The sequence below is a fragment of the Habropoda laboriosa genome, unplaced genomic scaffold (genome assembly GCF_001263275.1).
Source record: "Habropoda laboriosa isolate 0110345459 unplaced genomic scaffold, ASM126327v1 scaffold113, whole genome shotgun sequence".
Lineage (NCBI taxonomy): Eukaryota > Metazoa > Arthropoda > Insecta > Hymenoptera > Apidae > Habropoda > Habropoda laboriosa.
Window position 1 is genome coordinate 136,470 of NW_017100216.1, and position 23,943 is coordinate 160,412.

The window sequence follows — 23,943 nt, forward strand, 5'->3', positions numbered from 1 at the left end:
GATCGAGACGAACGGTAAACTGAAGCGAGACGTCGAACCAGTCTACGAGGAAACGTCCCGGTAAACGCTATTTCCCGGTATCAAGTTTAATTGCATCGACGCGGCATACTCGAATCTCTGCCTCGACATGACAGGGGTTGGGTAAGGGGGTTGGTGCAAGAAGCCGGAAATAAAGTAACCCGATTTACGTGCCTAACGGTAAACTGGAATCCGATAACGAACGATACCGAGGAGTTCCGCTATTTTTGAAGTCGCAATTTCACTCTGGTGGCCGGGGGTAGCCGATTGGAATCGGTCCTGGTATGGTTATCGAGGTGGGGGCAAGTGGGTTTCGTGCACCACGATGATCAGAAGGAGGAACTTTAATGGTCCCGCGAACTTCCTCCCCCCCATTTTTTTTTTCTTTCTTCTTCTTCGTCTCCGAGCAATTCCAGGACTCGCGGGCCAATCGAGATCGCATGCTGGATCGGTATTATTGCTTCTCGTAGTGTGGTAAATCAAACGAGAAGTTTGTCGAGGAAATGTGGTAACTGGAGAATCACTCGTGTGTTTCGAATTTCAGCATTCGGTGAGTAATTCTGGGGTTGTTATGATTCTATGAAATGCTTGCAAGTTTTATACGTAGATGTGTCCATTTCGAGGAAGAATACTTTATCCAAATCTGAACCTAATCTGAAAGATGTTTTAACCCTCTATAACGAAGTTAGGTGTCCGTTTATCTATATTTTATAGTCTCTTTTTATTTATTTATTTATTGTTGTACTGTTACATTATTGCCGGCCAATTTTGTTGTAACAATTATTACATTTTTGTAGGAATTGCAATTTTTTAAATTTATAATTGCTATATTTTTAACAGTAATTGTTTTTCGTATTCATTCTTACTCCTCACGTGAAAATGTAAAAAAAAAGTCAATTGAAATGTTTATTCTCGTGAACGAAGAAAAATCAGGTTGTAGAGGGTTAAAAATAAACGAACATTGAACAATTAATTGTATTCAATGATATTCGTTCAACAGATACTAACTAAATACTTGAGGAATAAAGTCTAACAATTAAACTACTCTGTATACAGTGTGGGCTAAAAGTTTGGGACCACTGTGCATTACAAGCTCAGTCAGAAGCATGCTGGATCGGTATTATTGCTTCTCGTAGTGTGGTAAATCAAACGAGAAGTTTGTCGAGGAAATGTGGTAACTGGAGAATCACTCGTGTGTTTCGAATTTCAGCATTCGGTGAGTAATTCTGGGGTTGTTATGATTCTATGAAATGCTTGCAAGTTTTATACGTAGATGTGTCCATTTCGAGGAAGAATACTTTATCCAAATCTGAACCTAATCTGAAAGATGTTTTCACCCTCTATAACGAAGTTAGGTGTCCGTTTATCTATATTTTATAGTCTCTTTTTATTTATTTATTTATTGTTGTACTGTTACATTATTGCCGGCCAATTTTGTTGTAACAATTATTACATTTTTGTAGGAATTGCAATTTTTTAAATTTATAATTGCTATATTTTTAACAGTAATTGTTTTTCGTATTCATTCTTACTTCTCACGTGAAAATGTAAAAAAAAAGTCAATTGAAATGTTTATTCTGGTGAACGAAGAAAAATCAGGTTGTAGAGGGTTAAAGATAAACGAACATTGAGCAATTAATTGTATTCAATGATATTCGTTCAACAGATACTAACTAAATACTTGAGGAATAAAGTCTAACAATTAGACTACTCTGTATACAGTGTGGGCTAAAAGTTTGGGACCACTGTGCATTACAAGCTCAGTCAGAATTTTGCAGAAAGATGTTAGCAACTTTCACAAACATTTCACGAATCTCTCGTTACTCTAATCTACCAAACCGAAGCAAATTATTATCGAGACTACTCTATATACAGTGTGGGCTAGAAGTTTGGGACCACATAGCATTTCAAGCTAAACCAGAATACTGCAGAAAGATGTTAGCAACTTTCATAAACATTTAACGAATCTCCCATTACTCTAATCTACCAAAACGAAGCAAATTAGTATCGAGTCTACTCTACATACAGTGTCGGCTAAAATGTTCCAACCACGGTGCATTTCAACCTAAATCAGAATATTACAGAAAGATGTAAGCAACTTCTAGGAAAATTTCTCAAATATTACCTTAACCCTCGAACAGCCAATCGAAAAACAGTGACGCAGCACGCCAACGCCGGGTCTCTTTTGACCCATACTGGAATTTTGACTAAACGTATTTCAGAACTAATCTCTAAGTAATAAATGTCATCTTGTAACAAAAAATCTTAGAACGAGAAACATAAATATATTATTTACTTCGTTTATGTACATTGTGTACATAAAATTGTATACAGTATGTCTTAGGCATGTTATACATTTCGAGCTGTATTTGATAACATTCCCTACGAATTTGTAGCATCTCGAACATATTTACGTTGTTACTCAGCTTCTTCGATCTTTACTTCTCGCTGCTGTACACAATACTGTAGGAACCGACGACGGAAAAATATTGAGGGACCTAACGGGAATCGAATCCGGGAACCTTTGCGCGCTGCGCCAACCACTCCCTCTCTATTCTCCCTTCGAGGTTTCCTATTTGGGTATGGAGGCCCCGATACTACACTCGGCCATCCTGAACTGACATTCGCCCTCGAATGTCCTCAGTGCAACACAACTCAACACTTTCGGGCACACTCCCCCACACAGTGGCACTTCTCAGCCGAAACTCTGTTCCTCAACTCTTTTTGTGAGACGTGCAAAACCCTCTCACATGTTTTCATCTCACAGCGCCTGGCTTTGCGTAGCCGTTAGATGCCTCCATCCCGGACGAGCCTTCACCATTTTTAGGAACCAACGACGGAAAAATATTGAGGGATCAAACGGGAATCGAACCCAGGACATTCGCTTAGAAAGCCGAGGCTTTGAGTGCTGCGCCAACCACTCCTTCTCTATTCTCCCGTGCCGATTTCCTATTTTTTGGGTATGGAGGCCCCGATACTACAATACTGTCTGGCTAAAGAAGTTAGAACTCTCCACGCGGTCATCTGTTTATGTTACTAAGCAAGAAAGACTACGATTGCCGTGGTGTCATAAAATGACTGCTGCTATGAAACGAACGAAGGCGAAAAAATTTGTACGATGGAACTACACGCTAAGAAAATCTAAGGTTCGGGCGGCCGGTATACCTGTCGAGGATTAAACAAAGTTTATAGTTTCAAATAAGGATTATTAATTATTTAACAATCCATAACTCCCATAATCCAACACGATACTGTATATTTGATTAAATTTACATTTTCATTTCACGAGACATACGTTACGTCATATTTCCTCCCCGTTCCATCGATCGATCTTCGATTCCAGTTCCTAATTCCACCCTGAGCGACGTAGCAGTCGCAGAACTGCCAATCGCAACGAGTCCCATTCGAGCTGCCGCTAGTTTCTCGAGCCTCGATCTCCGGTAAGAAACCTGAATATCTTTTCTGCCAGCTAGTGAGAAACGCTCGAATTAATCGGCCTGCCCCAGGACGATGGGGTTTGCTTGACATCGGTTTACAAAGCTTTATCAAATCGATGTTATTTACCGTTTGGGGGGAGGGAAAGTTTCGCGTAGCGGAAACAGGACTCGCCCGTTAACCAGGAAACTCGGTATCGGCCAGGATCCGACACAGTCGAACTCGGGACCGAACACCGAAAGCAATCAATTCACGTCACACGGAACAGTGTCGAGTCCTCTCTTATCCACGTCGATGAGACTCTGTACCTGGCTCAATCTCCAAATTGAATCCACGTCGCACTGGTTGTTGTGGGAGTTTTGAAGACGACTTTTCTTCTCACCCTGTGGTGAATTTTTTTGGGATGTATGGGGACAGTGAGAGGTGAAGTTTTGCGTTGCGGATCATTGTTGGTATTTTAATTAATGCGAGGATGTTGACTTCGCTGAGAGTGCTTAGTACTGGACTCTCGGTGACAAATGAGACTTTTGCGTGTTAACGCGTTTCCTCTTTAAGTTTTCAAATATTGAAATTCTCAAATCTTACAATTTTCAAATATTGAAATTCACAAATCTTACAATTTTCAAATATTTAAGTTTTCAAATATTGAAATTCTCAAGTCTTACAATTCTCAAATCTTACAATTTTCAAATATTGAAATTCTCAAATCTTCAAATTTTCAAATATTTAAGATTTCAAATATTTAAATTCTCAAATCTTACAATTCTCAAATATTTAAATTTTCAAATATTTAAATTCTCAAATATTACAATTTTCAAATATTGAAATTCACAAATCTTACAATTTTCAAATATTGAAATTCTCAAATCTTCAAATTTTCAAATATTGAAATTCTCAAATCTTCAAATTTTCAAATATTGAAATTCTCAAATCTTCAAATTTTCAAATATTGAAATTCTCAAATCTTACAATTCTCAAATATTCAAATTTCCATATATTTAAATTTTCAAGCTTTCAAATTTTCAAACATCTAAATTTTCAAACTTTTAAGCTCGTAAAACACTGGACTCCGAGTGTCGCCAACAAAATGAGACTTCCGCGTATCAGCGCGTTTCATCTCAGCCGCTGCACGGGCACAAACAAAAGAAAAATCTGACGCTGCTCAGAGAGGCAAGCTCGTCCAGAACGGTGATCAGTGTTGGCTAAGATACGAAAAAATACACGTCCCAAAATTTAAACACATTTTACAACCTTAAAAACCCTTCCACTAATTTCTACCTAAACAACTCACCTCAGCCTCCTAAACCAAAACCAACACAAACAAATGCCTACAAAAATATTATCTACTAAAATCATTTCCAAAGAAACCATTTCACCAATTACTTCTTCACAGTATTCCACCATAGTATTAAAAAAGCAGACATTCACACCATCCAAGAAAAGAAACAGCCAAAAGAAGCCACTCAATCTTCCAAACACAAGCTTCCTCGATTACTCGATCGGTAGTTAGCCTCTGAACAGGAAGCATTCAGACGAGGGCACGTCTCGTCCATAGTAGTAAAAGGAAACAAGAAGGAGGACCATAGTGGGTGGCGTAAGTGTAGCGGAAGTGTGCCAGTTAGCCAGGCGGCGAGACTCCGTAAAAGTGAAATAGTAGCGGGGCTGGCTAGCAATCTCAGGCTGGCTGGTGACAATTTTTTATCTTTACGAGCCAGCCAGGCGCAGCCCGTTGTTCCTATTGCATAAGTGGAAAGAAGAAGAATTATGCATTTACGTAAATTATGACAGCGCCTCGTAGAAATGGCTTCTAGCTTACGACCTGGAAACTCTCCCCCCTTCTTTCCCACCATCTTTCTCTCTGCAACGACCAACGCGAAATTTACACTACACACCGGAAGTAGATCGCACGGGTATATACTTTCTGATCGCGAAGACGCGCGAAACGACGCGAATGGAACTCGAGGAGCGTTGTTGTCCGTGTTGAGAAATGGCGTTAGTCGATCGAAGGGGACCATTTCAACGTTCGAGTGTGTCGGTTTCGCGCGGGGGGGAAAGGATCGTCGAAGAGCACGCCAGGCCACTGTGTCTTAGACAAATACCGGGGATAACTGTATTCGAGTGGGGCCAAGAAGGTTTGGCCAGAGTGAATTTCAGCCTGGTTGGCGTGGTTACACCGCGGCAGGAATGGAGAACATAAATAGCCCGGGTGTCAGGAGCAAAAGCTGCCCTTTCTGGAACGGTACACGGCAGCTGAGCAATTGCAGTCGATACTCCAAGTATCGGGGCCTGTGCTACTGCTGCTGGTGCTTGCTACCGGGAACGATCGTCCCGCTCGTGTAACCATCGTTGGATTTATCCTTGTATTCCACGGGATTCGTTGGTACGAGCCGGTTTTAAGTGGACCGCTTCTTTTCCTCTGCCCTCTTACCTATTACCAGAGGATTTCTCTGTTATTACTGTGGTTACCGAGAATGATATCGAGGATCTGACCTAACAGTCTTGTTGAACTTGCCAGGATTACTTCTGGAATTGAACATTCTTCCTTCTGCTTTTATTCTTATTATCATTGGGAGTAATTAAAAATAATGGTTGTTTAGATGGGGTAAGTTTTGTAGGAGGTTCAGCTTGCTGTGTTTCGTGGAAAGGATTGTCTAGCAGACGTCTTATCGAATAACGGTGGTGTACTAGCTGAGTTTTTTCATTTGGGAAATAAAGTAGGGGAAATGTAGAGGCTGTGTTATTAAATTATGCTATAGTATACATGGTGCAGTCACGGTTCTTTTAAAGGTTACATAGAATATTATTATATCAGTGCTGTGTTGTGTGTTCCTCAGCACATGTTTAAATGGTAATACATATCGTAAAAAAAATCAGTCCAAGGGTTAATAAAAATTCAACGTCATTTTCCGAGAGAACGGTTGCGTTGCAACACAGAGTGCTCAGACACTTTATCCTCTTGATGAGTAGAATACGATGCAATAAAGGAAGGTTTTATCTTGAATTTCAGAGGCAAAGTGAATTTTGCGCTACATTTCTTTCACGAATCTCAGAATCGCCTGTGTAAGCCATGGCGTATATTTTTTTTACACCCTGTATGTACAAAAGAGTTCAAAAATTTAATCGTGCCTCGTAGCCTTTAATCTTCAAACTTGTCAGTCATTCTTGATCGTCAGAATCACTGATCTTCAGCGATCCATAGGTGTAGAATCATCTGTATAATCCATGACATACTTTTCTTACACCCTGTATGCACAAAAGTGCTCAAAAATTTAATTGTCTCCTAACCTTTAATATCACGATTTGTCAGTCATCCTTAATCGTCAGAATCACAAATTTCCACCGATTCAGAAATGTAGAATCATCTGTATAAATCGTGACATACTTTTCTTACACCCTGTATGTACGAAAGAATTGAAAAATATAATTGTGCCTAGCAACCTTTCATCCTCTAAATTGTCAGTCATTCTAAATCGTCAGTATCACAAATTTCCACCGATTCAGAAATATAGAATCACCTGCATAATCCATGACATACTTTTCTTACACCCTGTATGCACAAAAGAATTGAAAAATTTAATTGTCTCCTAAACTTTAATATCACGATTTGTCAGTAATTTTTAATCGTCAGAATCACAAATTTCCACCGATTCAGAGGTATAGAATCACCTGCATAATCCATGACATACTTTTCTTGCACCCTGTATGCACAAAAGTGCTAAAAAATTTAAGTGCGTCTCGTACCATTTAATCCCCCGACTTATCAGTCACTCTCAATCGTCGGAAAGTCACACATTTCACGGGTTCTTCCACAGAACGCTCTCGGTACAAGCAAGCAAAGAAAAAAAAGAAGCGAAACTGCAAGGACGTCGTTTCGCTTGTCGTTCACGCTCGACAGTTTCATCAGGGGAACGGCGACGCTAAAGCCGCCTCTAACACGGTCCTGGCCGGATGTTGTGCATCCAACGGCGGATGCGAGAGAAGGAGCAGCCAGAGTTGGTCGTTCCGACAACGACGCGGCTCGCGAACTACGTTAGCCCGCCTGCGAATATGTGAACGATGTAAATTCCACGGGGAGAGTGCTCTCCCTTACAGCTGCAATTGCATACTCTCTCTCCGTGATGCAGGCGGCGCGCGACCGCGAAAGCACCCTGCGGCTTCCGGTTGCTGGACGTCTAGCCCCTGCTATTTTCCACGAGCGCTTGTGCCTGAAAGTGGTTTCGCTCGTTGCACGAACCTTGGCTATTTTCAGCACCGGAGTTATTATAGTTCGAACGTCCTTTCACGACTCTACCCTTTGATAGATCGTGGACCGCGCGATCGATGAAACTCTAAGAGGGGAAAAGTTTAAGGGTACTTTGTTACCACGTTTCTCGACAGAATGTTCTCCAATTCTTCGATTCGACAGTTTTTCTGGGATACAGCGGGAGCCCCTGTAACGAGGGAAATGTGATACGAATTGAGCTTCACCGACGTCGCTTTTTGGGTCGAACTTAATTAACCCAAAATTGTAAAATTTACAAATTTATTTTTATCACGTTGTACGAGGGCAGTAGCAATTCTTTTAACGCGTTGTATACGGTTCTACTGTATAATTTCACAGATACCAATTTTTACAATTTTTCTGTATGAAAGGCACAATTTGGAGAATTAAATATTCAACCTTTAGCGCTCCGCCTGTTTCTCTACCATTGCTTACCAGCAACTCCGGCAAATTTTTGCAACGGAGCGTCTGACATATACGAAGTCTTATTTTAATTGGAAAAAATTACACGTGTTTGTGAATGTATTATAGGAACCTAGGGAAAAATATTGAGGGACCCAACGGGATTCGAACCCGGGACCTTCGGGGCTTAGCAAGCCGAGGGCTTAGCGCGCTACGCTAATCACTCCCTCTCTATTCTCCCTTTGAGGTTTCCCTATTTGGGTATGGAGGCCCCGATACTACACTCGGCCATTCTGAACTTACATTCGTCCTCGAATGTCCTCAGTGCAACACAACTCAACTCAACACTTTCGGGCACACTCCCCACACAGTGGCACACAGCCGAAACAACGCATTTTTGGGAGACGTGCAACCCTCGAGATGTTTCCTCATCTCACAGCGCCTGGCTTCGTGCAGCCGTAGATGCCTCCATCCCGGACGAGCCCCCAACCATTTGTAGGAACCAACGACGGAAAAATATTGAGGGACCCAACGGGATTCGAGAACCCGGGACCTTTGGCTTAGCAAGCCGACGCTTTGCGCGCTACACCAACCACTCCCTCTCTATTCTCCCTTGTCGGTTTCCTATTTGGGTATGGAGGCCCCGATACTACAGTATTTTGTTTTTTTTTTGTTTTTTTATTGTATCGGCTGTTCAATATTTGAAGGAACTTGTGGTCCAACGACTTTTGGCGATACACTAAACTGTATTCTTTCTGGAAAGTCTAATTCTTCTGTAATATCGTGCCATTCATCTAAGTCTTCTAATGAATCTTCACTTTTACTTTCAATAATTCTCATTCTTCGTCTCTTCCGTGATATAATTTCGCTCCCACTACTTGATGTATTAGAACCATCATCAACGTAATCATTAGATGTTAAAGTACTTAGATCATTTTTTAATACTTCAAAATCTAATCTTCACTATCACTCAGCTCAAAATTCTCATCGTAACATTGATTCTTCTCCATGTTTTTTGCCATAAAAGGGTCATAAAATAATTTTACTCCAATATTATCGACGTAGCACGTTTTATCTACAGATAACAATTGCCAATGCCGACGATGACAAAGCATCTTGAGAGTAGTCATTAAAAACAAAATGTCTCCGCAGCGGAGCCAACGGAGCGCTAAAGATTAACGTAGAATCGAGGCTCATTGGTTGCACAAAGACTGCCTGAAATACTCAATTGAAAATTATATCGGACGATTGCAAAAGTTCGTGCCCGATTTGAAAATAAAACACAAGCGGTGTATGCAAAGGCGCATTTCATTTGAAAAGAAAATAAAACGAAGTGAATAATTAATTGAAAATAAAACACAAGCGGTGTATCTTTCGTTAGAAACGCAACATGACGCTGAAACAAACATTTATAACCAACTGCGATATGATTCTCGTCAAATCTGAAAATCGGGTACGAAATTTTGCGATCATCCAATAAATGCTGTATGTAACTTAGGGTTCAAGACTGGAGGAATTGATGGCTAACAATGAGAGTACAATGGTTTAAAATTTGGACGAATAACGTGCTAGAGAGATGGTCTTCAGATTCGATTGGACATCAGAATTCTCCTCGATCATATATTGATACAATTTTGAGAGAAAATGGTAAGGTTATGGCTTCACGACACGAATGTCCATCTACGTTATTTTTCAGCGCCTTTCTTCTAAACACCCTTGTTTATTCAACCTTCCTTCAACCAAATTTCTCTAGAAACTATTTTACCGACCCAGAATAGCAGAATTTCTGCGTCCACGCGCCCTTCTGGCGCCAATTTCTAAACACTCAATGCCGATTGACCCATCATAGAGGCACGAAGTGATACATACACTCATACCCCCTTACAACCATTCGACCCTTGGATCTAAATCCTTTCTAACGACGTCTCCTCCCTTTCGCTTTAAAAATTGAAAAGAATAAGAGTGCATCGATATTTCACCCTAAACATTATTAAAACTACACCCCACGTCCCTTCTGCTCTCAAAATCGAAGGGAATAAAAACTTGCTATATATTTTATTGGAAATGGGTGACTGAAATAAAATCGTCTTTGTAACTGCTAATATTCAATTTATTCTACGACTCTGAAGAAACGTTTTTACTGAACTGTCTCTGGACACCCAAAAAGAGAAAGCTATGGTGCGCTCATACCTACGAACTGTTTATCCTATTGTATTGCAGCGTGCAGTGCTTCACTCGAAGACGAACACCAGACACATTTGGTGGAAGTCCTAGTGTCTTTGTCTATAAGAACGCCGAGACATTTTTCTCCTCGCTCGATTATTTCTACATGTAGTGTTTGCCGCCCTGAAAAGGGCTTTTGGAGTGCCCCAGACTTTTGTCTTATATCTCCGTTCAGCAATAAAATCTACACAACTAGCTAGACTCCGCCCCGAGACGGGCGATGGAAAAATCCAGCCACGCCGCTGTGCGTTTTCAGCGGATGAGCCCTTTCGTTACGTTTTCAGTCAAACCGAGCAAATACCCCGACGTCGACTGCCACCGCATCCACGGGGAACCACGGGAAGGCGGACTCACCAGTACACGCAAGTCCTGCGCTCTGACCCTGTTACAGGCGAAGGATCGTGAGGGAAAGGTAATGGGTGAAGAGATGTTGGGGAAGGAAGCGGAGAAGGTAGTTTGGTTTTTTAGCACTCCTATAGCAGGAAGGCCTTTCACCTTATTTTGGAAAACTTCGTCTGGTCCTGGACACAACGAGCGTTCGAGGCTCAGGATGCCGGAGGTTTGCCAGACCCCAGGTGTTCGAAAACACCCCCCTACGGTTTCGATTTTATTTCTACAATTAGTGTCAGCCATCCTAAGAATCTCAGAGTACCCAAGCTTACACGCTTATACCTCTATCAGGCCAGTTTTCTACTCTCTATCGAAACCATCAATCGAAGAACAAGCCGGTGATTGAGCGAGGACGCCCGACCATGCTGGAACCCCAACTTTGGCGGTAAGGATTTTTGATCTTGGACTTTTACCATTTCGAGACGTTAGTAAGGATGGAACTAACGTCTGTATGAAATTTCAACCCGATAAAACCATCAGCACCACGACTTCTAGAGACGAATGTGGAGCGGTCACCCATCCTTCTTACGGTCGCCGCCCAGTGCATCTTGACTTCTGTGATCGAACGGGAACCGGCCGATTACTTCTACAGGGTGCTCTTAGAAATAATCCAACATATTGTGGGATTTTGTTAAATACTTTTGTGTTTATTAGAATAAAAGTAACCCCACGCGTCGCCGGTGCTGTTCACTCGTGATCGTTTTTCTTATTATTTTCACCGCTGCTCTGATTCGCTCTTTTCCGGCTCGATGCTTCTCGTTTTTTTTCCCACAAACACACCTCACACTCTTCTTCCTTTTCTCCAACGCACGCATCCACATACACACACTCGCACACGCCGCGATCGGCTTGACAACCCATGTTGTCTAAACATAACAAATGCGCCACGTACGATCTTCTTCCATTCGTTCTTCCTTTCCAGGCCATTCACACCAACTCTCTCATATTCACTCTTTCATACCAAAACCCCCCACAATATTTCATCCAAAAGACGATCAAAAGCACCCCTTCACTTCTCACCTGAAGATCATCCTCGAAAAGGAGCACGAAAGTTAAATGAAATTTACAAGAGCTCCCGGTAATGTAATCGACGTAATTCCGTCGGAAAGCACAGTGGCTCACAGGAGAATCACGAGTTAGCGAAACGGTACTGACCAGAAGATTTTCAATGAATTTTTAATCTGGCACGTACGTGTACCGCGTACAGCGAGCCCGGGTTTCCCCGTGGCTTATGGTCTGGACGCGGAATAAGGCACGGTTAAATCTCCGCGCGCTGTCTCTCGTCCCGCGAGACCCGGCCTGTGGAAATTAATAATCAAGAGGAAACAGGGAGCGAGGCAAGGAAATGTTCGGATAGCGAGAGAATTCAGGTTAAGCGGCACTTTCCTTAACAAAACTTCCCGAGGAAAAACATCCTCGTTTACGTACGAGAACACACAGATAGCGATGTTATCCTTCTTATTCTCGCATTTTCCAATGCACGTACGTCTCCGCCATTCGTCATCGCGAGACGAGCAGACCCAAGGGAGGCGGTATTTGTCGCGACGAATGTGCGGTCAACGTTGCCCTCCGACAAAGGGGGAAAGAAACTGGATGGCAAATAATAAACAGAGTCTGTTCTTGTCGAGGAACGAGACGAACGACTGTGCCGAGCAGAGAGAAGCTGCTCTGATAGAATTTATTCTCGCGTCACGCCACGCCGCGGCCAACAATTTTATTTTCGTTTAGCCTCGAGCGGGCTCTCGTGGGTTTGTTCGCGATGCACGTGGCACAGGTTAACGGGTCCGGAATTCTGATCAGCGGGAGCGTGTAAAAAGACGGGGAGAATTGTGGACACGCGAGAAGAAGCACGGCGGCTAATTAACCAGTCGATACGAAAGAAGAATTGGAAGAGTTGCTTGTACTCGGTGTAGTTTGAGCAATTAATTAGAAGGCTCGTCGAGTAAAATATCGTTAATGACTCTGACCTGTTCTTCTTCCACCATCGCGTGCGAATTAACTTGCAGACGAGCTGATGCGTTAATGACGGCGATAATTAGGGTACAATAGATCTGGTTCGACGATAATTATATTAGACCGGTGAACGGAATTGGAGAGAAATCGTGCGTGTCCGTCTGTGATAAACTTGTGTCGGGCTGAAATTTCACACAGACGTTAGTTCCATCCTTACTAACGTCTAGAAATTGTAAAAGTCCAACAGCAAAAATCCTTACCGCCAAGTTGGGGTTCAAGCATGGTCGGGCGTCCTCGCTCATTCTCCGGCTTGTTCTTCGGTTGGTGGTTTCGATGGAAAGTAGAAACCTGGTCTGAAAGAAGTATAAGCTGTAAAGATGATGTACTCTGAGTCCTTCTAAGGACGACCCACACTAGTTGTGATAAACTTGTTAATTATACGATACGATTCGTATTCTGACTGAAGAGAAGGTAGAAGCTTGTGTAAATTATTTTACCGGGAGCATCGTTCGTTTCGGTTTCAATCGGTTTTCATAACGCCAGTTTGCCGAAACACCTTTCCTCCACGGAGAGAAGGAATAATCTGGATCGAGCTCCGTTTAATTGGTTCGTCGAGGAGGATCGTAAATCAACCGTTGGGAAGATCATGCTCGATAAGTCTGGCATTCGGACCATATTTCATCCTACTTAGGAAATACATACTCCTCGCTTGGTCTATGGCCGGTGCAATTAATAAAGCTTCCGATTCTGATGTGAAAAAATGATCCTGGATGTTCCGTTCTCGGCGGAAGGGTTGCGTTGCGAACCGTGCTCTTCTTTTTGTGGAAGTAAAGCTTCACGGTGATTTCTTTCGCTTCGTTGTTGGGATTAGGATCGTTTATGGCGTTTTGTAAATTTGAAAATCTCAACGACGTATTCATGTGTCATCCGGGCTCGAGTTAACACTATGTGGGTTTACGGGACGCGTGATTTTCACGCATTTCGAATTTCACAAGGAAGATTGCAGAAACCGTTCACATTTCTTTTCTATCACTTGTACTTGTTATAAATTTTATATAAATATATAATACCACGTAGTTTCGTTTAGCAGTTAATAGTGTATAATATGTTGTTTCTTAACCCTGGTCCGTCCCTCGTGTCAATTTGACGCATTTTTCCGGCAAAAAATTGTATTATTCGGCTATTCGTAGAAAAAAATTTCTGTTTATTTTCTATCTATCTTTTCATTTAATTGATTTTTTACCATTGTGTCAAATAAACACCGAGGGACCTATTAAGATGCGAAACTGAGGGACGGATGAGGGTTAAAGAAAATCTGCGGTTCCATTGACGCGTGTCCGTAGAGATAGGTGTACAAGAAATGTCCGCAAACCTAGTGCTAAAAACCTGAGTGACGCATACATGCGTCTTTCGACGTTAATGCGTTAAGTAAATCAGAAAGAGATATTCAAACGCCATAGCCTATTTAGAGACTATTAAGCGTGTTAACTCAGCAATCTCTATCCGGAAAACGGGATTGATTCTTCCTAGCTTTCACAGCACGAGAAAGGGAGAGCAAAGAGCAAGAGGTTCTGGCGCGCTTTAAACCGCCATTTGTTCGCGCGCTATCTTTCGACGCCGGTAATTGGGCTGCACGACGCGAGCCGTGTCGAGATCAGAGGCGATAGCGTTCCTCCTGGACGAGGCGGAAACGTGCGAGAGCGGGAGGGAGGGGCTGGGAAAGGAAGTCGAAGCTCCATCCCACTCTGACTTTCGCGTTCAGATAAGAATAACACGGGCTAACGTAATAATACCCGCTCTTAAAAGCTTCGCCGAGCTTTTAGAGGCCACCTGCCGCCACTTTCCATCGGGGTTGCTCTTAGCCAATCGAACAGACGTTATTCATGCGTGCCGGGCATCCGGTACCATGCTGCTTCCTGTTCTCGAGATTCCTCGTAAAAGCATCGGACAATTTTTCATCCCGTCCTCGATCGCTTCCCTTCGCCACTATTTTTCTACCACGATCATATACTTCGCCGCGCTATTTATGTATTTACCAGGTACTTAGAGTGAGTACTTCGTGACGCTTTGCTTCTCTCAACGATTCGCGACAAAATTTGAAAATTTCGGCGATTTAGTAGCTTTGTTTAATCATTTTTGAACGACTAGATCGTACGGTGTTTCAAACTTGCGATACGATTGAGATGAACTGTGAAAAGTATCACTGTGCTCGCGACAAATTAATGCCTTGTTGGAATCCGGGGAGGAAAGTAGATATCGACTATATTTGAACAATATAACTTTTATTTTGGCGATGATACTTGCACACGCGGATTCCGTATGACAGTGCGCGAACTTCACGAAGAGAAGATAACGTTGGTTTTTGCTGCGACGTGTACTAGATCGACAGCTTTTAACTGTACTCGCTTGGTTTCTATGATGATCTTCTAAGGGATTTTTCGGGTATACTTATAAGGAAGGGATTTGGGGGGGAAGGTGAACTTGGTTCTGGTGACGAATTGCTGGACAGGACTTTGAAGGGACAGTCAGCGATCGATTAGTAACTTGTCTTTCGGCGTTATGGGGTTAATCTTAACACATTGTTGACCGGAAATTTGACGCAGGAGCTATCTCATGTCACCGGCTATTATTTCGCGATTGAATGTGGAAGTGCAACAATCTAAATAAACTTCAATAAACTTTATTTATACGTAATGAATTGAAATGAAACTTTGGACATATCTTTTATATTACTTTTAATAACAAAGGCGAAAATATGTACAATAGAAGTACACGTTGACAAATTCCATGGGTTGGGTGGCAGGATACCCATCGAGGACTAAACAAGTAGAATTGTGATAAAAACCTAAATACCAAGAAAAGTTTTTTTTTACAATAAAGCGGGCATGACTAAACGCGATAAGCAAAGCTTTTGCAATATTCTATATTGCTCTGTGTTTCAAAAATTGAAATAGCTAATGCAAGTGCAAACACGAGTTAACTCGTGACCGGTCAACAATGTGTTAAGAGTGACTTGGTGACTAAATGTCAATAGGCGGTTGGTTATCCAACAGCCTCAAGGCAAATTAATGTCTAAAGGGAAATATTCTGATATATTGCGACACCACTGCGATGAACCGCGGAAAGTATCACTGCACTCGCGACAAATTAATGCCTCAAGGGCAATATTCTCACGACAAATTAATGTCTAAAGGGCAATGTTGTAATAGTTGGTGCTGCGTCGCACGCAAATTCACGTGAGCTCGCCTCGGTCTGGCGGATTATAGCCGTAAAAATAATCAGTCACCTTTGACCTAACCTCACTTGGGCCGATCAGACCGATCAGGAAAAGGGAAGAAGGCGGTCAACATTGAGTTACCAAGCAGTTTAGACCGTCCACGTTGTATTCGCGAAAACCACATTGTAAAGACAACTACTAAGAAATAAAGAAAATTCGTAAATTCCAAACCGTCTCAAGTGATTCGACGACATCGGCAACCAACCCTCGAGGCCCTTGGCCACGCACATTTGGAAACGGCGGGAAAAAGGGGCTTTCGGTGACGACCTAAGCAAGTTAACCCACACCATAGCCAATAAATCCATTTCTATCGAATACGCGTCAATTTTATGATAGTGAAACTTTACCTTAGATTAAGCTAGACTACTCTTTTATAGTAGGCATACTACTGTTCGACCGAACACTTCAGACTCGGAACGAGTGAAAATCGTGGCACTACGATAAATTTCAATCCTTCTGAATCGCAAATTTTTCATTTCTAAAGACACACTCTTTTGCAATCGTATTATTCAATTCTCTTTTGAATTTTTCAAATTTCCACGCAATCGACGAATTCGTATCCTTTCTCTCGTTTCGGTGACACGCCGTTTGTTCCATTTGTTCGAGGAACAGCAGCACGCGACTCAGGGTAAACGGTGTCGCGCGAGTCCAGCGGCGGACGATTGTCCGCGCGGCGCATCGGGCAAATTGGAAGCGCCTCCTCGAATTTGCCGGAATCGCCGCGCGAGCAAGATTTCCACAAAGTACTTCCACTCCCTGGCTCGTTTAAGATATACACAATTTCTCCTAACGCTCCCCGCGAGATCGTTACCGACTTCTGAGTATTGCCTGTCTCGCGATTGCGTCTCGTTTCGCTGTGCGACGGAACCGTTGCCCCCGTTCTGCCGAAAAATTGGACTTTGAGTCGCCGAGCATTGAGCGACTGATACTTCAACTTGTTCAACCTCTTCGTCTCTTTGACTAACAATGGTATCGTATAGCATTAACTAACGAGTGTATTTTTGTAGGAGTGATAGGATTTCGGTGTGTGTTTAGTTTGGAATACTCGATTTAGAGCGACGGAGGTGCGAAAGAAGAATATTTTGGGAGTGATAACAAGTATTGGAGAATATAGTGCGAGTGAAGAGCGCGTGGTTACCCAAGGCTTTGGGTTTGGATTGAATTGAATTGATAGGATCGAATGTCTGAGGAATATCTGTGTAGCATGGGAGAAAAATAGTAACTGGGAGAGGGAGAGGGAGAGAAACAGACAGAAAGAGAGGGGAAGAGAAACAGAGAGAGAGGGAGAGACACAGAGAGGAGAGAGGGAGAGACAGAGAGATGAGAGACACAGAAAGAAAAGGAGAGACAGAGAGAGAGGGAAGAGAGGGAGAGGGAGAGAAACAGACAGAAAGAGAGGGGAAGAGAAACAGAGAGAGAGGGAGAGACACAGAGAGGTGAGAGGGAGAGACACAGAGAGGAGAGAGGGAGAGACAGAGAGATGAGAGACACAGAAAGAAAAGGAGAGACAGAGAGAGAGAGGGAGAGACACAGAGAGGAGAGAGGGAGAGACACAGAGAGGAGAGAGGGAGAGAGGGAGAGACAGAGAGATGAGAGACACAGAAAGAAAAGGAGAGACAGAGAGAGAGGGAGGGACAGAGAGAGAGAGAGAGAGAGAGAGAATGTGTGAATGCAAGAATAAAAGAGTCTACAAGATGCGTGCGCGAGGTCAGAGTAGCAGGTCAGAATGAAAGAGTCACTGTGGAAAACAGAGTAGAGAGTCTCTACTAGAGACAGCTTGGTTTTCAGAGACAATAGCGTAGACTAGTTAAGACACTCGGAAATCAAGGGAAGGTAAATCTTCTCAAAAGTAGATGCATATATTTTTCCAAGACGCTCGGTACAACCATTGAAAACCTAATCCCCTTACCAACGCTCCTTTCCGTACTCCTCCCTCGCCTAGGACAGTGTTCTAGTCCACGACCTGTTTTTGAGAAGCCAGGAATAGTATTAGAGTCTAAGCACCAGACATCGTTGCCCAAAGTGTTTCTGCCTCTTACACAATAAGATAAACTTCCGTGAAATTACACTAAGTGTAGCTGTACATACAATTGTATTATCTATTAAATACATTGTATTTTAAACTACACCCGTCGAGTCTCGATCAGAGAAACCACGAAACCTTTCCATTCTTAATTTTCCTTCGAAAACAGAAGCTTAATTCTCCGTTTAACGCGGTGAGAAAGTTTGAAAGATGCTCGTGACGAGCGCGTGCCACAAAATTGATCCCGTTACCGAGCCGTCTTAAGGCAAACAGACACTTGAGGAGGTGAAGGAGGACAGAAGGTGGAGACGGGGCGAACTGTTGAAGGGAAAACAGGGGATAATCAGCGATAAGGGGAGGAAGGCGAGTCGCGTGGAGTTTCTGCTTTGAACGCAAACAATCGGGGAGGTAGTGGCTCGTGGAATTTCACGTTCGCGTAAATGCACGCGCTTGCTCTCTGGATAAGGGGCGAGGATGATGGAGAAACGTAACGGGGGTGGAGTGTCGTTAAGGGATAGAAGGCAGCCTCATCGTTGAAGCTTGCGAAAGGATCGAACTTCTCCCCGGGATTGTTTCTCGGGACGCCTTGACGGAGCGTTACGGTAAACGGGAGTTTTAAGTCCTCTGTGGATGTTGCATCGAGTAGGAGAACTCGTATTCCACGCTCGGATTAATTCATATTTGATCTGAATTGCTGGGATTAAATTATCCTTAATCTAATTGTTATGATTTTTGTAGTTATTGAATTGTTGAATTTCTGAATTTCCCAATTTCTCAGTTTCTCAATTCCTCAGTTTTTGAATTCTTCAATTTCTGAATTCTCCAATTTATGAATTTCTCAGTTTCTGAATTTCTCAGTTTCTGAATTCCTCAGTTTTTGAATTCTTCAATTTCTGAATTCTTCAATTTCCAAATTTCTCAGTTTCTGAATTCCTCAGTTTCTGAATTTCTCAGTTTCTGAATTTCCCAATTTCCAAATTTCTCAGTTTCTGAATTCCTCAGTTTTTGAATTCTTCAATTTCTGAATTCTTCAATTTCTGAATTTCTCAGTTTCTGAATTTTCCAATTTCCAAATTTCTCAGTTTCTGAATTTCTGAATTTCTCAGTTTCTGAATTTCTCAATTTCCAAATTTCTCAGTTTCTGAATTCCTCAATTTCCGAATTTCCCAATTTCCAAATTTCTCAGTTTCTGAATTCCTCAGTTTCTGAATTTCTCAGTTTCTGAATTTTCCAATTTCCAAATTTCTCAGTTTCTGAATTTCTGAATTCCTCAATTTCTGAATTTCCCAATTTCCAAATTTCTCAGTTTCTGAATTCCTCAATTTCCGAATTTCCCAATTTCCAAATTTCTCAGTTTCTGAATTTCTCAGTTTTTGATTTCCTCAGTTTCTCAATCTTTTAATATTTGAATTTCTGAATTTGCGAACGAGTGAATTTTTGAATATTAAAATTTTCGAGATCTCGAATATTTGAACATTCGAATTTTTCAGTTTCCCTATTCAAATACGCGACACCTCTATGAAACAAGAGGTCGTTAGCCCATTTTCTTCCTTCTTTCCGCGGTTTCTTTTAACAGAGAAAAATCTTGCAAACTCCATAGCGTGGAAGTTCCATCGTTTTATGGCTGTCTGGCACGATTTCAAAGCAGTCCATTCAGAACCTCTGTCCACCATTGTCCCTGATTGTTTCTACCATGTCAGCCGCATCAAAAACTCGTTGCTCAAATTCCAGCGAAAGCACAATTCGCTTCCTCACGATGAATTTGATTATGCCAAGCATAGCGTCGCCCGGTTTTAAGCCACCAGAAAGGGCCAACCAACACTGTCGAATCAGATTCTCCTGGATTTACGGATCGATAGAACGGAAAATTTCCAATCCACTCGAAAGGAGATCCCTGATATCGACCTGTCGTATCGGTTATACCGCTGTCAGGCGACTCGTTGCTTCTCACCACCACATAAATATTCGATCAAATTTATTCCAACGAATATTTCTCGGTTGCTGAAGCCTCCATTCGCCAGGGAGGAATCTTATCACGATCTCCCGGTACGTTTTATACTTGCTGACTGATTCGAGTAGCTGTCCTCAGCGATATTCCCCACGAATATTCCCAACTGTGCAAACTTCATACCCGCCAATTCACCCAATCGAAATTCGTCCAGTAGAATCGAAACACGAACAAGACAATCCCTCCTCTCTCTCCATCAACCAAATTCCACCTTGAATTCTCAAAAATTCCTCCATCGAAAGACCCATCTCGCGATACTTCTTCACCCTGGAAATTCCAACTTATCTCACCTCGCACCCTCTCTCCCTCCTCCCTTCCACAGATAGACCGTTTTCCCTAGACGAAGCAGACTGGTCAGCATCTCGAAAACTCACCGTCCTCGTTCACCAGAGTTCAACGTGTTTACACGGGTAGCAAGGGTGAAAGTTACACGAAGTACCACTTGCGTGGAGCACCGGAGAAGATTCGCGAGAGCTCGCGATAATCCCCCTAGCGCCAGAACTTTCTTCTGCTATGTTAGAAATTTCGCCAAACCGTTTCGTTCATTGATAGAAATTCGACGAGCCCTTCGAACACCCGCAAATCCTCCATCTTTCACTATACACACATACATATACATCCTACGAATTCCCAGTAGAACGACGTCTATGCTTCTTGCTCTTTGAAGTAGTCGAAGAAAGTTCGACGAGAGTACATCGTTCTCCAGCCTGGTCCCGCCAACTTCCACGTTCTTTGATCGCAAGCTCTTGTTCCAAGGCGTATCACGAGGAGGAAAACGCGGCAGGTCGTGTGTCAAGTTGGCCAGAAGTTGTTGGATCGTTCAATTAAAACGCTCGGACTGTTTCTAGCGAGGATTTTCCACGAGACCTAATTATCACTCGTTGACCGCGATGCGCGCGCGCTCCGATTTCTTTCTCCGCGCGCGATCGAACCACTCGAGTTTTTCTCTTTTCCTCGAGTTCTTTCGCGCGTCACAGATCGATCGATCCTCGATCGACCCAGTCGTCCTTGTTCGAACGATTCGCGCGGTCTTGGGAGGTTGAAGCTTCGCGAGCAACGCTGGTCTTCGAATTCCGCAGGAATCGGTTTGATTTTTTTTTCTTTTTCTTGGATTGTGAGATGGGGGAATGGAAAGGAGGGAAATTAATATTTCACACTTTCTCGCTGGGTTAATATTCATATAGTCTAGTAGCTTTGATGTCTTTGCTTCTGTTCGGGAGATGAAAGGAATATTCTGTAGGGATTTTTTTAATTCAATTTTAAATTCTAATTCTACCTGAAGGACGCTGATAACGAGAATAATAAGGAAGTTTTTGGAGAGAAAATTAGAATTTGTATTTTGTGTTTCTGTTCTTGAACATTTCTTGTGTAATTTCTCTGCAGATGAATCTTCGTAGATTGGTTTAATTACTTCTGAAAGTTTATTATTAAGAGCTGGTTCTGCTTTGAGCTGCGTGCGGTGTTCTTTAAATATTTACGAATTCAGAAAAGTCCTTCTATAGACGTAATTGTAGAAATATGTACTTTTGGAAAAAGTAAAAGGAGAATCGATTTTTTTAAGGGTGTAGACTAGAATACTTCTTTTTTTTTTAGAGAGGACACTATCCTGAGGCGTTTAAAAATGAGTAAAATTTGAGAATTTTTTTCGTAGACAATTACCGAATGAAAAGTTTCACTTTTTCTCGGAGGATATAAGTGTGACTTTCAGCTTTCCTCTTCAATTTTTTTGAAATTAAAATGTTACGAAATGGAGGAGTTATTTGCTAATTGGGAAACCTCTTCAGTTAGTCTCTTCAGTTGACGATTGAAACGTCTGAAATAAAAAATTCTTGCTAATTTACGAATGAAAATGTATTCTGTATAATGTAGCGAAGGAGTTTTGAGAAATTTTAATTATTATAGAAATGGTAGCTGTTTGAATAGAAAACCCCCTCTTTACCAAAACAACCTAATTTAAACATTTCTAAAAAATTAAATAATTGACGTATCGAAAAAATCTTAGGCTATATTGCAGATTACACATTTTTATTTATATATCAAAAAGAATTTCAGACGTTCCAATCCTTGCCGGCGATGGCAGCCACCAATCCATGTTCTAGCAGAAGATCTTTCTCAATACCTTCTCCATTTTGCAAAATAATTACTTTTTAAAAATTGGAGAAGAAACCTGAAGGTTGCATTTATATTCTCCGAAAAAATTGAAACTTTTCCTTCAATACTTCCTCCAAAAAAAATTCCCAAACTTCACCTACTTCCAGACACTTCAAGCTACCGTGCTCCCTAAAAAAACACTCCACTTTGTCTCTAAAATTTTTATTCACTCTCATCGTGTGACGGTCTAAAAGTTTGGAAAGAAAGCAGTTATCGTTAATTACCGCAAGTCGATCACCACCTTGGAAGCTACGGCAGGCGGAGGATCGATTTGCCGGGCGCACTGAACACGATCGCGATGTTTTACGAGGAACGGGTTCGGAATCGGGCGCGCGGCGTGTTTCAAACTGTTCGGGTTTATGGTACGGAAGTAAACGGCCGAGAAATAAATGTTCGTGCAGCCTTTGAGCGTTACGACAATTGCCCCCTAAATCACCGTAATGAATTAATTACGCGATAAAGCTCGCTACATTATAGCGGTCTACGTAGAACGTCGAAATTAGAGGGGGGGAGAGGAGTAACCGTGGACGATAACTGTGTACAACCCTCGGTTGGATCGATCTCTTTCCTACGTCGAGCTTTCCCTTCTGCTGTTTTATACCCACACTGTCTATTAGTCAAAATTGCGTTTTAGATTTAAGTATTAGCCTTACTTGCTCATTTTGTAAATACCCGATAACCAATGACTTCGTCCTTTCTTTGCCACTCATCCTCGAACTTCGACCTCGTCACCTCCTAACCCTTACACACTCCGTTCAAGATAAGAGTAACCTCGCTCTTGTACCGATTCTCGTCCGTTCTGCGCATAGACAGAGAGTGGAGCAGAGGATAAGACGAAGGAAACGTAGGCGGTTAAGTGGGGGTTTGGACGTTCTAGCGGTTCTAGCCCTTCCTTAGGCACGTTCCATGCGCGAAACGAGGTTACTCTTATTTTGAACGATGTATACCTAAACCCTTACGAATCCTAACTCCCACTCCTCAAGACACGAACATATGTATATTAGGTCCTTCCTCAGAAACCTTAGATTTTTAGTCCTGCTACCATTACGCACGCAGTTTTGTAAGACTACTGTCTAATCCACTGATAATACCGTACTTTGTTAACGCGTCTTCATATACGATACACTTAATAAACGACCAGTTCACGGAATACAACACTTCTTCCTGGATGAACGGAGTTTCGGCCCCGTTTCTAGCCCTCGCCCAGCCTATGTCGGGTCACTTTTGACCCATGTCTTAATTCTCTTATTGTTAGGGCCATCTAAATACGCGGTTTATGCGAAGACTGAGAGGGCATATTTGATATGCATTTTGGTTTTTTTCGTGGGGGAAATTCTCATGGACACCCCGCGCCGCGGGGAGGGGGCAGGGTAGTGCCGGACTCGTACCGGCTAAAACCCCCACGGTGGTCCTTCCTCTGCGTTGCGGGGCGGGCCCGGGATCTCGAAACGAACGCCACCGGACTCCACCCTACGCCCGGCCCCTCCCTCAAGATGTTCGTGGAGGGGGTCAACTGGACCCCCTCACCACCGGCGACGCCCTCACCGCGGGCCGCGTGCAATGGGCTGCCGGGTCTCCCGGCGACCCACACAAATACTTGGGACGTGCCCGCCCGACCCTCCACGGGGGAAGGGGAGGAGCTTCCTCGTGTGGGTCGCCACCACCGGGACCCGGCGGGAGGATGTGACTCCTCCTCCGGGCCCGTGCACTCAGGCACCTCAGGGTCGTGATTTCCGTACCGCAGCCAATCGGGAGATCGGCTGCGGCCCCTGAGGATCGATATGATATGCATGCTCTTATAA